Source organism: Conger conger, chromosome 12, assembly GCF_963514075.1.
Source record: "Conger conger chromosome 12, fConCon1.1, whole genome shotgun sequence".
Classification (NCBI taxonomy): Eukaryota; Metazoa; Chordata; class Actinopteri; order Anguilliformes; family Congridae; genus Conger; species Conger conger.
In genome coordinates this window covers 30,886,214-30,899,838 of record NC_083771.1, presented here as the reverse complement: position 1 = coordinate 30,899,838, position 13,625 = coordinate 30,886,214, and positions in this window count along the sequence as shown.

Below are 13,625 nucleotides of genomic sequence, written 5' to 3'. Positions count from 1 at the left end.
AAACATAGCATAGACATTACTAGCCTAAGAAAAAAGAGGGAACAATTATTCAGTGATGATGAATGTTTCTAATCATTTGCATTGACACAACAAAGAGTTATTATAAGGGGAAGTATATCCATCCATCCATTATCTTAACCTGCTTATCTTGAACAGGGTCGCAGGGGGCTGGAGCCTATCCCAGCATACATTGGGTGAAAGGTAGGAATACACCCTGGACAGGTCGCCAGTCTATCGCAGGGCACGCACACCATTCACTCACACACTCATACCTACGGGCAATTTAGACTCTCCAATCAGCCTAACCAGCATGTCTTTGGACTGTGGGAGGAAACCAGAGTACCCGGAGGAAACCCAGGCGAACACGGGGAGAACATGCAAACTCCACACAGAGAGGCCCTGGCCGATGGGGATTCAAACCCAGGACCTCCTTGCTGTGAGGCGGCAGTGCTACCCACAGCACCATCCGTGCCGCCAGGGGAAGTATATGCAAAAGCAAAATATACATTTATTTATTCATATTTTATAGCAAAAATATGTATACCTTACCTTACTATACCTATGAACTATATCATGCACACAGCAACAGCAACTTCTTGAGTGAGCTAATCTGCTGGTGTGAATGATGCCATTGGGAGGTGTGGTCATTTAGAGACCCATGAATCCCTCCCGCATCCCCAGTGGTGGGTCCTCAACCCCAGTCACTGTCCCAGAGAACCCTGGGTGCCCTGCCCCCTCTCCCTGCCTCTGCCAGAGGAGCCCTGGCTGTTTTACCCTGCGCTGTGCACACCTGAGGGGTTTCATATAAACACTCACTCTCAGAAATAAGGTGACAGTGGAGGTATATCTTTGTTCTTCGAGGATCACATTTCCCAAATGCACCCTGAAAGTACGGTAATGTTCTCTTTGGGCACAAATGAGCAGAAAAGATACACACGACTGAGATGAAGGCCATTCTGTTATTCAGAAAGCTTCGCCGGGATCCAGCATGACAGGACTTATACACCGTTGCCAAAGGATTTCTGAAAAATAAAATAAAAGAACAGATCTTATGCCCTTCTCCACCCCCCTTTCCATATCTCACTGATATGCACTCTCTTTGTTGTCAACACATCAGAAACAAATATATTACAAACACGATAGATTTGTTTTTGTTTTATTTGGCGAGTGGGGGCAGTTTGAGTGTTTCCAAATTCAAAAAAATACTGCATGAAAATGTTTTTGCTACTGAAAGGGTTAGCACAATGCGCATTGCAGAAGTTTAAAATAGTCTCACAAATGATCCGCTAGATAATCATAAACCAACGGAAACATATGTTATGAAGAGAAATGGGGGGAGGGCACACTGTAGGGGGGGAGGAACAACAGCCCCCATAGTGTTCAGGTGAGCCAATGCTCATTAGAGAAGGCAGGTGAGACGGAACAGAGGGGGGAGTTAACTCACCATGGCAACCATTCATTAGAATACCTGCCGTAGGGGAAAAATACACGGAGGGAGAGAGAGAGAGGGAGAGAGAGAGAGAGAGAGAGAGAGAGAGAGGGGGGGGGTCCTGAAAACAGCTATAACAAAAGAGCAGACATGTGATGACACTGGTTTTACAAGAGATCACAATGCCCGTCAGAACAGCCAGAGTGGGTGAGGATCACTGCAAGTGCCCCTGGGAGACATGCTTCAAATGCAGGACCCCCCCTAATAGTTACTTACTGGAACATTTGTGGAAATGGCGCCAGAACTCTGAACAAAGCCGGGCCCTAGTCCAACAATACTAATGCCACTTATGTAACTTTTGAGAACAGCCTATTCAAATATGAGGCTGGAAATTTTAGTGAAGCAATACACAATAAGTCTTGCTCAAATCAAACCTAATCAATTTAATTTGGATAGCACTTTTTACAACTATCACAAAGACGCTTTACAGAGGAACAGAAGGAAATTAGGCAAAAACATGGCCTGAACCCCCAAAAACAGGTACAATGCACTGTCTGTGAACTGCACCCTCTGAGTAACAAGGCCAGTTACCCATCCGCCATTTTGTATTACTGTTATAGGATTAGTGGTTACCGCGTGAAGCGGGTGGGCGTGGGCATGGGCCAGTAGGAAGCAGGGATACATCCCTAAGATTATACAGCAGCAGATAACTGTGGGAGGGAGGGAGAGAGGGACCACATGCTGAGAGAGCTGCAGAGAGAGAGGGAAAAAGAGGGGGAGCAAGACTGAAAGAGACGCAGATGGGGGCAGAGGGGCGACAGGAAAAGAGAGACGAAGAGCGCGGAAGAGAAAGAGAGGGAGAGAAAGGGAGGGAGATACCGATGGGTGAAGGGGGGACAGGGAGAGAGAGATGGAGAGGGGAGAAAAGAGGTAAAAAGACAGAGAGAGAGGCCATCTGCTGCCCTCTGCTCCTCGGGAGCACAGAGGAGTTTGTGTGTTCGCTGCGCTCTGCCTCAGCTCACCAGCTGCCCCGCTCCTGCCCGCGCAGCGCGGTGCTACGTCACTCCTCCGCGGGGGTCTCCCGCCAAAGCCTATCAGAGGCTGCACAGACCAGGCCGACGGTGGGGCCGGGCGGAGAGGTGCCGGGCGGAGAGGTGCCGGGCGGAGAGGTGCGTCTGCAGCCCTGAGGCTTCCCGCGAAAGCTTACCCAACGTTTGCCAACGCACATAATAAAAAAAAACTTTGCGTGCGAGAGCGATAATGACCTCTGACAACAGCGTGGGTGTACTGTAGTTACTGTGACACTATATTGTTTATGTCTGAGCGAATTAATGGGGAATTAATGGTCGATGTGCTTCAAACCAGCTATTGTAAAAATGAGTAAATAGGTGCCTACCAGTCAGCACGACCATACACGGACACTAAAACGCATCCTAATCAGGACATCACAAATGTGACATAAAGCACGCTGGGCTTCAGACCGAGCGTGTCATTATGTTCATTACACACGCCTCAGGTGAAGAGCTGAGGGCTTATTATCTTACACCAGCTACTGTTCTTTTTCATAATCTTCCATATTTTCCACTTCATACAGACAGGGGGAGAGGAGAGAGGGATAAAGAAAGAGAAAGGGTCACGGTGCAGAAGGCGCCGTGGCAGGGGATCGCACTACCAGCAGCACGGTGTGGGAATATGGGTCAGGCACCAGGTACCCTGTGGACCACACAGTATCCTCCAGGATAGTCACTAATGAATTGACTCGGATCCTTTTTGTTCAGCGTTTCTGGTCTCTAAGCTTCCTATTGCGTTTTTCAGCTGGACATTTTGAGTCACTTTTTGATATTGCTTTGAAGGTTTGCGTACCTGTCCTCAGCAGTCCCCCAGGCCTGGCCGCTCTGAAGCCGCTCTGGTCTACCGCCGCGATTATGAAGCACATTACACGCCATCTTCTCCACGCCGTCGACTTCATGTCCCTCCAGGTGCTCCTCCCCGGTTGATTTTCTTGTTTTTTACGAGTGCGATTTGAGCGTGGTTAAAAGCTGAGATGTGCCGGTGGGATTCATGGCTGTGGGGGCTGGGCAGAGCCGTTTGTGTGAGTAAAACACTGTGTGAGTAAAGATAGAGTAAACCATGAGGAAATCTCTGTGGCGCTGAGCTATAATCTCAGGCTGAGTAGTTTCCCCCGAGGAGCTAGGAATAATAATAACGCGCATGAATAATGTTGTGAAAGGAAGAGTGAGTGTGTATGTGTTCATGCGTGTGTGTGACAGAGATACATGGAGAAAGAAATAGAAAGAGAGAAACAGAAAGAGAGCGAGAGAAAGAAAGAGTGTATATGTGAGCTTGTGTGTCTGGACAGGTTCCCCGAGGCAGACCCTACCCATTAGTGGCACAGTAGCTTCCAATAACGAGGCTGTGTCCACAAACCAAGACACATCCTGCTCTCAGTCCAGCAGGGAGGGACTGGCCTGAAAAAGTAGCCTTGAAAAAAAATGCACACACATACACACACTCACACACACACACACACAAACATACACAGACACACAAGCAGGCACACACATACACACACAAACACACACACAGACACACAAGCAGGCACACACATACACACACAGACACACACACATAAGCACGCACACCCAGACACACACAAACGTGCACGCACACAAAAATCCGTCTTCCTCCATTATCTCACCAGAAGCCGCGATGGAGGATAAGGGGTAAGTGCTCGGGGGTTAATCATTCTTTAAACAGGTGCTTTTTACCGGGGAAAAGATTCCCCCAGAGTTGTGCTCTCTCTGTCTCGCCCCCCTCTCCCTCTCTCTCAGCGGAGCTGTCCCTCCCTGCCCAGCCCTCCGCGGCACTCTGTCGCTCCCTCCCTCCGACACACTGTCCATGGGACACGTTTAATAGCCTCTGAGCCTCTGAGCCTCAGAGCAGAGCCGGAACATTCATCTCCAGCAGACCCGACTCCGTTTGGCCTGGAGGAGGAGGGGGATGTGGGAATGTTGGCAGGGTTTCTTATTTGAGTAAAGCAGGTATGATTTCTTAATTACCTCACCCCGTCCCCCTGGACGACATCCCAGCACCCCCACCCAGCCGTCCACTCCGAGCGCGCTGAGTAAAGCCATGAAGACAGCGGGTGACCTCTAACGCTCCTCCACAAGGTCAGCGAGAGGAACGGCACAACAACGGGCGTCAACGGGATGGGGGGCCCCCGGTGAAACGTTAGGTCACCTTCCGGTTGATACGCTCGCCACTCCGAGGTCCTGACTGACCCAGGAATGTCAGACAACAGCCTGTCAGGAGGTCTGTCTGTCTGTCCAGCCCGTCTGTCTGTACGGAGGTCTGCCGGAAAGATTAATGAAGGGGAGCACATCTGGGACGAGGTAACATGCAGGCGTACAGACAAAGAGCACCTGCCTGCCTGTTTGCATCCAGTCCTTGAAAGGAAAAGAACCAGCTGTCACAAGCTATTGTGCTACCGCTTTTTTTTGGTCAAGACAAACTGCCTGCAATACTCAAGGAAGTGACAACACAACCGCGCACTTTGTTCAGCAGCTTGACAAGACAGCAATGCAGTTTGGCAGTCTGTCACAAAAAGTCTTCCAGACTAAATAGAACAGCTACGCAAATCTCACCAGCTGTCCTCTGGTGGTGGTTCAGTTCAGTCCACTCCGTTTCCTGAGATTTCTATCACTGGTTATCACCCAGAACTATGTCTACATGCCAGTCGCTATGCAGTCGTTTAGGGCCGGACCCTTCCCTGGGCCACAGAATGAAACTGTGTGATTTATGCTGGAGCAATATGGGGCCACAACAACATTCTGGTTTAGGGCCAGTTCTGATACAGGCTGACATTTCTCACTGGAATATCTGTTCGCTGTACATTTGAAATCATAATGAAAAAAGCACCTCACCAGAGCAGAGACTGGTGGTAGGTTTTAGCAGAAAAGTGGGTGTGTGGGATGTCTTAGAAACTGTCGGGATGGGTCACGCTGTCTCAGTACCATGACGTTTATCCAGTTGGACTCTACCGAGGCAACGGAAAAGGAGCTCGAGGACAGAATTCACTTGGCCGTGAAAACTTGCGCACATTAATCACGCTCCCTCCTCCTAATGGCCTGTAATTCCCCATAATCCCTATAATGCACGGAGAATCGGGAACCGGAAACCCTGTCAAAGAAGGGAGAGAATCGGAGGATGACAACTTGTATCTCTGTCACGTGCTTCAGGCTAATTAAGCATGCAGATACTACTTAATGCTGCCGTTATGAACGATAGCGATGTGTGGTAGGACTTCAAAGGAACCTCAGGAACTGGGTTGAGGCACGGACTTTGTTACAAGAATGCAAGGCATTCTTATTGAATTTTTGCACACAATGGAAGCACACCAACAGGAGCCAAAGACACATTCTGCCACATGTCCCCGATGGCTCTTGTGACAGCGCATCAGAGAGCTGGTAAAAATGTACTGTTCAAAAACAAACACAAAGATTTCATCTGTCAAACAGCTGAAGTGTAAGACAACTGCTTAAAACTAACACAGCAATAGGGCACAAATTTAATAATTTATTTATGTAAAAATACTCAATATACTGTATATTACTGTACCTTTAGCTCAATTCAAAAACAGTATAAACACTATGCGGTTAATGGCCGACATTTACTTCTGCAAGATCACATTTAAAATTGAATTAGACTTTTTTTTATGATAAAGGTGTGATTTACATAAACCCACTATAATGAAAGCATGTTGGCCTAAATCAGGTTTATCTGTGGAAAAATTACAATGAAACAAGGTTTACATTCAGTGGATTGACACACAGTCTTGAACCGATATTCTCAATTATTTTCATCTTAATCTTACATTCAAAGAAACCATATAGGCAAAAAAACTTAAAGCAAATACAGATAATGAAATTAAGTCCTCCAGACCCTTGGCAGTAGTTTTGAAAGGCAAACAAAGCTGCACCTCTCACCATATCATAGCTATGCCTCACACAGATCTTTGTAGATACACACATCGCATGCACTATCAAACATTAAACTTGTTTGGGAACGCTCGATACAGCGTCTGCCTCGTGTTCACAGCACAGGCTAAATTTAGCAACAGGAGCTCTATTGGGGCGAGTGCTGAGGTTAAGGACCTGTACCCAAGGTTCACTTCTCACGTGGGGCTTTCTGCTCCACATTTGAACAAGGCCACTTAAATCCACACCCGCCTCTCATAAATGTCTAGCAGCATAAATGGTTAATATGTTGACACAGAAATGTCAGCTGACAAATTTGCCCTGGATAGGACTGCCCGCTGAGCGGAATGAATAATGCAATAATAACGTGTCTGCGCCACGTCAACTAAAACATGAAACTTTGAGTATAATAATGATATGCTAATTATCTCCACTCCGCGCCACGGTGCAGCGTAACGGAGACGCTGTCCCATGCCCAGTGTGGCCTGAGGGAGCGGCACTCAGCTTGATTACACCAGTGCATTTTATTTTCCCAGCTTGATTATGCCAATGCACTCCTGGGTGGTTTACCAGAAAGCTCGCTGAACGAGCTGCAGCTCACTCAACGCAGCTCACTCAACGCAGTGCGGCCAGGGTCCTGACAACAGCGCAGAAAGAAGCCCGCGTCCCCGGCTTTCATTTCACAAGTCATTTTAAAATCCTCTTCCCGGTTTATAAGGCTTTAAAGCTGTTCAACTTAATGACATTATTCATCTCGCTTATTGTGGTGAATTACAGTACATAATTACAGTATAGGAGAAGCAGCAGTACAGTGACATGTTTATAATGAGCAATAGTGCCAGACCTGGCTAATAATATTCCCAAAAGTGCAAAACATGCTAGTAAACTAAGCTAAAGGAAAAGTGCTAGTAAAGTAGGCTAAACAAGAACCAAAGTACAAATTCTAAATACATACAGACGACATCCAGACCTAGGTCAAATACATGATTGTTTTTTATGCTTTACTGGTGTTAATGGAACCTATGATGTACTCTAAAAAATGCAAACCCCGCCTTCTGGTCCTCTAGGTTTACTCAGTTGCACCAGGCAGGGTCAATTAAGCACAGAAAATTAAGTGAATCCCAAACAATTACGTATTTCACCCAGGTCTGACAAAATCCATGACAAGCCCTAAGTAGAAAAACATAAGACCTTAGAAAAACCATTACCTAAAATATAACCTGAAGATATTGTAATCAGAATTTGGACAAAAGGTGGGACTGTCATGGGGCGTGTTTGAGTGGGGAGCCCGGACCCCTCAGTCTGCATGAGGAGACAGCCATTGATTCTGCTGCCCTGAGCACGCCAGCCCTGAGGGCTAGCGGCTGGGAGGAATGGCCATGGGAGAGACCGAGTCAGGGTGTGGCAGCTGAAGATTGATTGGAGGTGTGGCGGAGCGGTTACATTCGATGCCCTATAGGTTGCATCACCAACGTTTTAAAACGATGGGAGCAGCGCAGAGGGCTGTGCTGGAGCCCGCTTGACTCCATGTAGATGACCTCATATTTGTTTTGTCTGTGTTTGTCGTAGTACATTCTGCTTTTAAGGTTTTATTGTGTGATCGTAGGTTTTTAAACCTAGTTTCAACCTAATTCCCCCTGGGTGGAACAATAAAGTTTGACTTGACTTGGGAAGACTGAAGACGGTTGTGTGGCTACAGTCTGTTTCAGCTGCAGGAGTTTAGTGCCGCAAACAGGGATGACCACAATCCCTCTTGAGCAATCACATCAGGCATTTTCAGACTCTTCAATGTGCCTGGAACACAGTCCCATAAACGGGGTGATTGTGCCTTCTGCTCATTGGGCCTGAGCCTGGAATGCCTCCACAAATCACACACAGGCTTCTGATTCCAGTCAGCCTCGAAAATCCACTGTTAACATTTGGCCTTTTTACAATGACTCATTTATGCATCTTGTTGATGTTCTGACCTGCATTTAGTCTGTCAATAATTTTATCTTAATTACTTGAGGTGTTCGTCACTTTTAAAGCACTTTGTAAAACACTTTGAGAATACCACGCTATGAAAAATGCTCTAGTTGTTGTTGTTATTGTTATTATTATTATGATTATTATTCTGAAATAAACTGTTTGAGGAGAGGGCTTGGTTTCTGTGCTTGTGAATGGACTTTGCTCAGTTGTTCACCTTCAGCATGAGCGGCAGCAAACACACCGTATCACCGCGCCAGCGTGAGCTTTGTCCCCAGACTCCACTCTCCTGACATAAAAAAAGCTCTCCAGGCTGCGGGCGGAGAGGACTGCCCTGAATCTGCTCTGATTTGTATCAAATTATCAAGCTTAAATTATTTTTCGAAATAATTGTGAATGTGTGGTTACATACGCCGGAAAGCTTCCGGAGAGTGGCATCAGCATTAAAGAACTACGTTTGTGTAAACCGTTCACTGTTGAAATTCCCCTTTCCCCTATGTGGATATTAAAAATGTAACAAAAACAGCAAAGGGTGCCTATTATGTTCCACTCTTTATTTCTCAAAATCCACAGCAGCCAGTGGCAAAATTATGGGACCCAGTTAACCTCCAACATGTTTCCCACCACTGGAAAATGAATTCTGCATATTTCTAAAAGCTGTCAAATTCAAAAAGGATTTCTAAGGAAAGACTATATACTTTTAACCACGAAATTGCACTTTTCTCAAATTCTTCAATAACTGACCCACAGTGAAAATATATTTTATTTGAATATGCATAAGTTACATGTGGTATTTTACAGGCAAATTCTCAGCTCTCATAAGAAATACGCTGTCTCTTTAAAAAAATCAATTTAAGGTGTCATTCACAAATACAAGCATTCTCGTTTAATGAGAATGTGTTTCCTCATCCTGTCTCGGTGGTGTTGACACTTTCACAGCTTTTCCTTTCCCTTACAGACACGTTTTCCTGTTTGCCACACACCCCACCGACAGCCCTCCACAACCTTAACCCTCTGTGCACACAGCCTGGGTTCCCCAGGTTGAATCGAGCAGCACGAGACCAAGCAGACCCAAGTCTCTGCCACACTGTGTGCGGCACCCGGGGTGGCCGCAAGCTCACCTGCCCCAGGTAAAGGTGGAGAGAGAGAGAGAGAGAGAGAGAGAGAGGAATGTGGAAAGGTCTCACCTGTGACTCTGAGGCTGTGAGGTAATCTGTGGGCTCTGTCCTGTATGGGCCAGCTGCTTCCAGGTAGCGCCGATCTCCCCTCCGCTCCCCTCCCTCTTCTTTGCCTTTCTCTCTTTGTCCTCTTCCTTCTCTTACTGTCCTCCTCCGTGCTCTAGCTGTGTCCTCTGCTGTCCGTTCCACAGAGCGTTTGAGCAGAGTGCCAGCATGGTTCTCTGGATCCGAGGTAGAGAGGCTGGAGCCAGAGAGAGAGAGAGAGAGAGAGAGAGAGAGAGAGAGAGAGCTCTGCTCTGAGTTGGAGTGAATGAGCGAGTGAGCGGGCGGGCGAGCTCCTTCTGCACAAACACATCCATGGGGAATTTTCCTCCCTCACCCCTCCCCTTTCTCCCTCCTTCGCTTGCCTTCCTCTCCACTTCTCCTCACTCTTTCTTCCATCTCCGGCTTATTCCCGTCTTTTTATGGCGGTTCTTCTCTTACTCTCCCAGCCCTTCACTTTTCTTTGTTTCAGTTTTTTTTCACTGCCATTTGCATTTAATCTTCCTTCAGATTTTGCGAGGCACCCACAACATATATTTGCATAGAAACAAAATAGCTTTTAGACAGGATTGCCACATCAGCAGACTCTTGCGGGAAAACATGTTTTGGCCGGTTTCTTCTGTGGCCGTAAAGAGAATAATTCGCTGTCACACGCTTGGCTGTGGTTCTTGATTTTTTTAAAAATCCATCAGCTTTGTGTTTTCAGGACACGAACGTCAGGGCAGAAAAGTGGAGGAGACGAGATGAAAAGGATGATCTATAGAAGCGTTTCGCACTGCAGCAGTAACTCCTTTACAATAACAAGTGGTGGCTGACGACACAAGCGTGATTTCAGGGGCTGTGTGTGATCTGTGGAAGCGTTAGGGCCAGAGACATGGGCTGAAGGGTGCTTCGGAGAGAGAGGCAGATGGCACCCCGGCAATAACTGCCAGTGGGGCAGGAGCAGGCATCAGGAGGAGCAAAACTTTTTGGCATGGTTTGGGGTGCCATCATTCCATCATACTCTTAACCCCAGAGCTTTTTAACAGCACGCGAACGTTGGCTAGCTTTCCAGCTTGGCAAGGATTCAGTTAGGGGCAAGGGCCGAGGTGCTATACTTACTTATAAAGACCACCCCATCCCACCCACTCCTCGTCTTCCATATTTACTCACCAACCAACCGTCCCCACCCAGATCTTTCTGGATTATCATGTCTGCCCTCATATTAGCAAGTGGGGGATGGGGGTAAAGGGAGATTTTTCACTCCTCTTTAACCATGAGTTAGCAATACTGTCCTTGGGGGGAAATCAGAATGATTTGTAAAGAGGGTTATTTTTGAGTTCAGACCTTTGTGTTTCTGAATAGAAACAAATCTATTCAGAGTGGAAATCCAACCAGCAGCAATTATTTCAGGTATAGTCAAAATTTTCATGAATGAGAGTGTCTTTGTCTCCGCTTCGCTAAATGGAACCCAAGGCATCTTTCCTAACATGCAGAACCCAAGGCATCTTTCCTAACATGCAGAACCCATGTGCCACCTTTCCTAACATGCAGAACCCATGTGCCACCTTTCCTAACATGCAGAACCCAAGTGCCACCTTTCCTAACATGCAGAAGCCAAGCCACCTTTCCTAGCATTTGTGTAAATAATGTGTTAAGAACAGAAATGATCAATTTCCTATTTTTACTGTACATCAACCCAAATCAGTTTGGTAAAATGTTTTTTAGGGATAATGCCCTGTGCAACTATACATATCTCCAAGAAATGAACAAATTTCAATGTTTCATTCCCGTCAATTCACTCATTAGTTATTCACTTACTAAAAAATAATTAATTCTTTAAAAACTGAATCGTGTACCTGTTTTACTAAATGTTTAAGTGTTGTACATTTGTCTTCTTTTCATATTATTTATAACACTCTAATATTGTCTTCTAATGTAACTCACAGGAGAGCTGAACAGAAGGGAGGTGCGTCTCTCACTGAGGACAACCAGTGGGGGCCAGCACTTCACTGGAAGGAACTAGTATAGCACAATTTGAACAGGGAAAAAACAACCTTGCTGTTCATTTAGGCACCAGAAAGTCCTTACAAAGAGTTACAAAGGATGCCACACAGTGCTTAATTAATGAGCGACACCTTGTACTATAGCTTTTTTTAATGATGATGTGTGTCAGTGTTTGATTTGCCATGGGATCGCTCAGGTTATAGTTAGCACTGACCTCGTGACGAGAGTTAGCACTGATTAACTTGATCCGTAGCATCTGTCAAAATAGACTCAGTGCAAACAGTCATAGAGGGGCTGTCTTGACGGACCATGTCTAAACAGAATTTTTTAGTAGTTATACATAAAAAATCAAAGAAAAAAATATTGACATTGAGCAAATGTTTTTTGTCAGTAGAGTGAATGCACTTTCAAGGATTTTAATCTTTATCTAGTTCATAAGGTATATTGCACCCAACATGATGATTTTGCCTCCATAACCAATACGGTAATTTATATTTTATCCAATCAAAAGTCTGTCCATTTCATGAGCTGCCAATCAGAAATGAATTTGAAATGATTATCCGTTATAGGACACACCACATCACATCACCAGCTTGTCTTTAGAAACCCTATATTATTTTAATCTTAATAAATGTGGAAACAGCAAACCTATGCCGTCATGCTGTAGCTTAATGAACTGTAAGAGTAAAAGTGATTCCACAGGGCCTGTAACAAGAGGCAGCAGAACGCCTTACATATGTGCAGCCAGCACTGCGCCTTTGAGCGAACAAATATTCAATTATTCAGACTGGAACTCATGAGGGCAACAGAAAATAAAAATGATTTAATCAACACCTCATTTCTTCTGAACAGCAGGGTGTTGAAGAGAGGAAAACATTTTTTATGGTAGGCCTGAGCTTGTCTAAAACTAAAGCCACGCATCAAGGAAGTGGATGAAAAGATGTAAATGAATGACCATTATATGAACACTTTCGGTCATTAGCGATCCCTGCACTGTCCCTGTGGTGGCCTGCCGTGCTAAACACATTCTGCACTTTATTGGGTATTTATTAGGCTTCATTTTTAGACAAATTGATCTTCTGCTGCTGTAGCCTATCCACTTGGAGGTTTGAAGCGTTGTGTGTTCAAAGATGCTCTTCTGTTGTAATGCATGGTTATTTGCGTTACTGTCACCTTCCTGTCAGTCTGGCCAGTCTGGCCATTCTCTGTTGACCTCTCTCATTAACCAGGCAATTTTGCCTGCAGAACTGCTGCTCACTGGATGTTTTTCGTTTTTCGCACCATACTGAGTAAACTCTAGGGACTGCTGTGCCTGCTGTGCCCAGGAGATCAGCAGTTACAGAATTACTCTAACCACCATGTCTTCCACCATGATGTCTTCCACCACCATGTCTTCCACCATGATGTCTTCCACCATTATGCCATGGTCTAAATCACTGAGATCAAATTTTTTCCCCATTCTGATGGTTGATGTGAACATTCACTGAAGCTCCTGACCTGTATCCGCGTGATTTTATGCATTGCACTGCTGCCACCCGATTGGCTCCTTAGATATCCCAATGAACAAATAGGTGAACAGGTGTTCCTAATAAAGTGCTCAGTGGGTGTAGTCTAGTCAGCAGCCCCAAGCGCTAATTCCGCCTGTTCACACTGTTCCTGTCTGATTGCTATCATGGAGTGTGTACACCTCGACAGCGTGTTTCTTGCTTGTTTCACCGTGGGATAATTAAACAGAGGTCCTCCGAACAGCCATGCTAAATTTAACTTGGGAAGCAGATGGGGGAAGGCAGATATGTCCCAAATAGCGTCTCCCTGTATGGAGCGTTATATTTCACCTGCTACCATATGGGAACCTTGTGATCATGGCCAGGCCCCTGCTCCTCTGAGTGTCAGACAAGGACATGGATATCCCGCCTGTAGTTCTGTCACTAGCTTTTTTAAACCATTTACAGAGCTTTGGATTGCTGGGCACATTTAATACATTTAATATGTGACGTAACCACGTGGCTTATCATGGCACCATCTACTATTGGAGCCCTGTTATTCTAA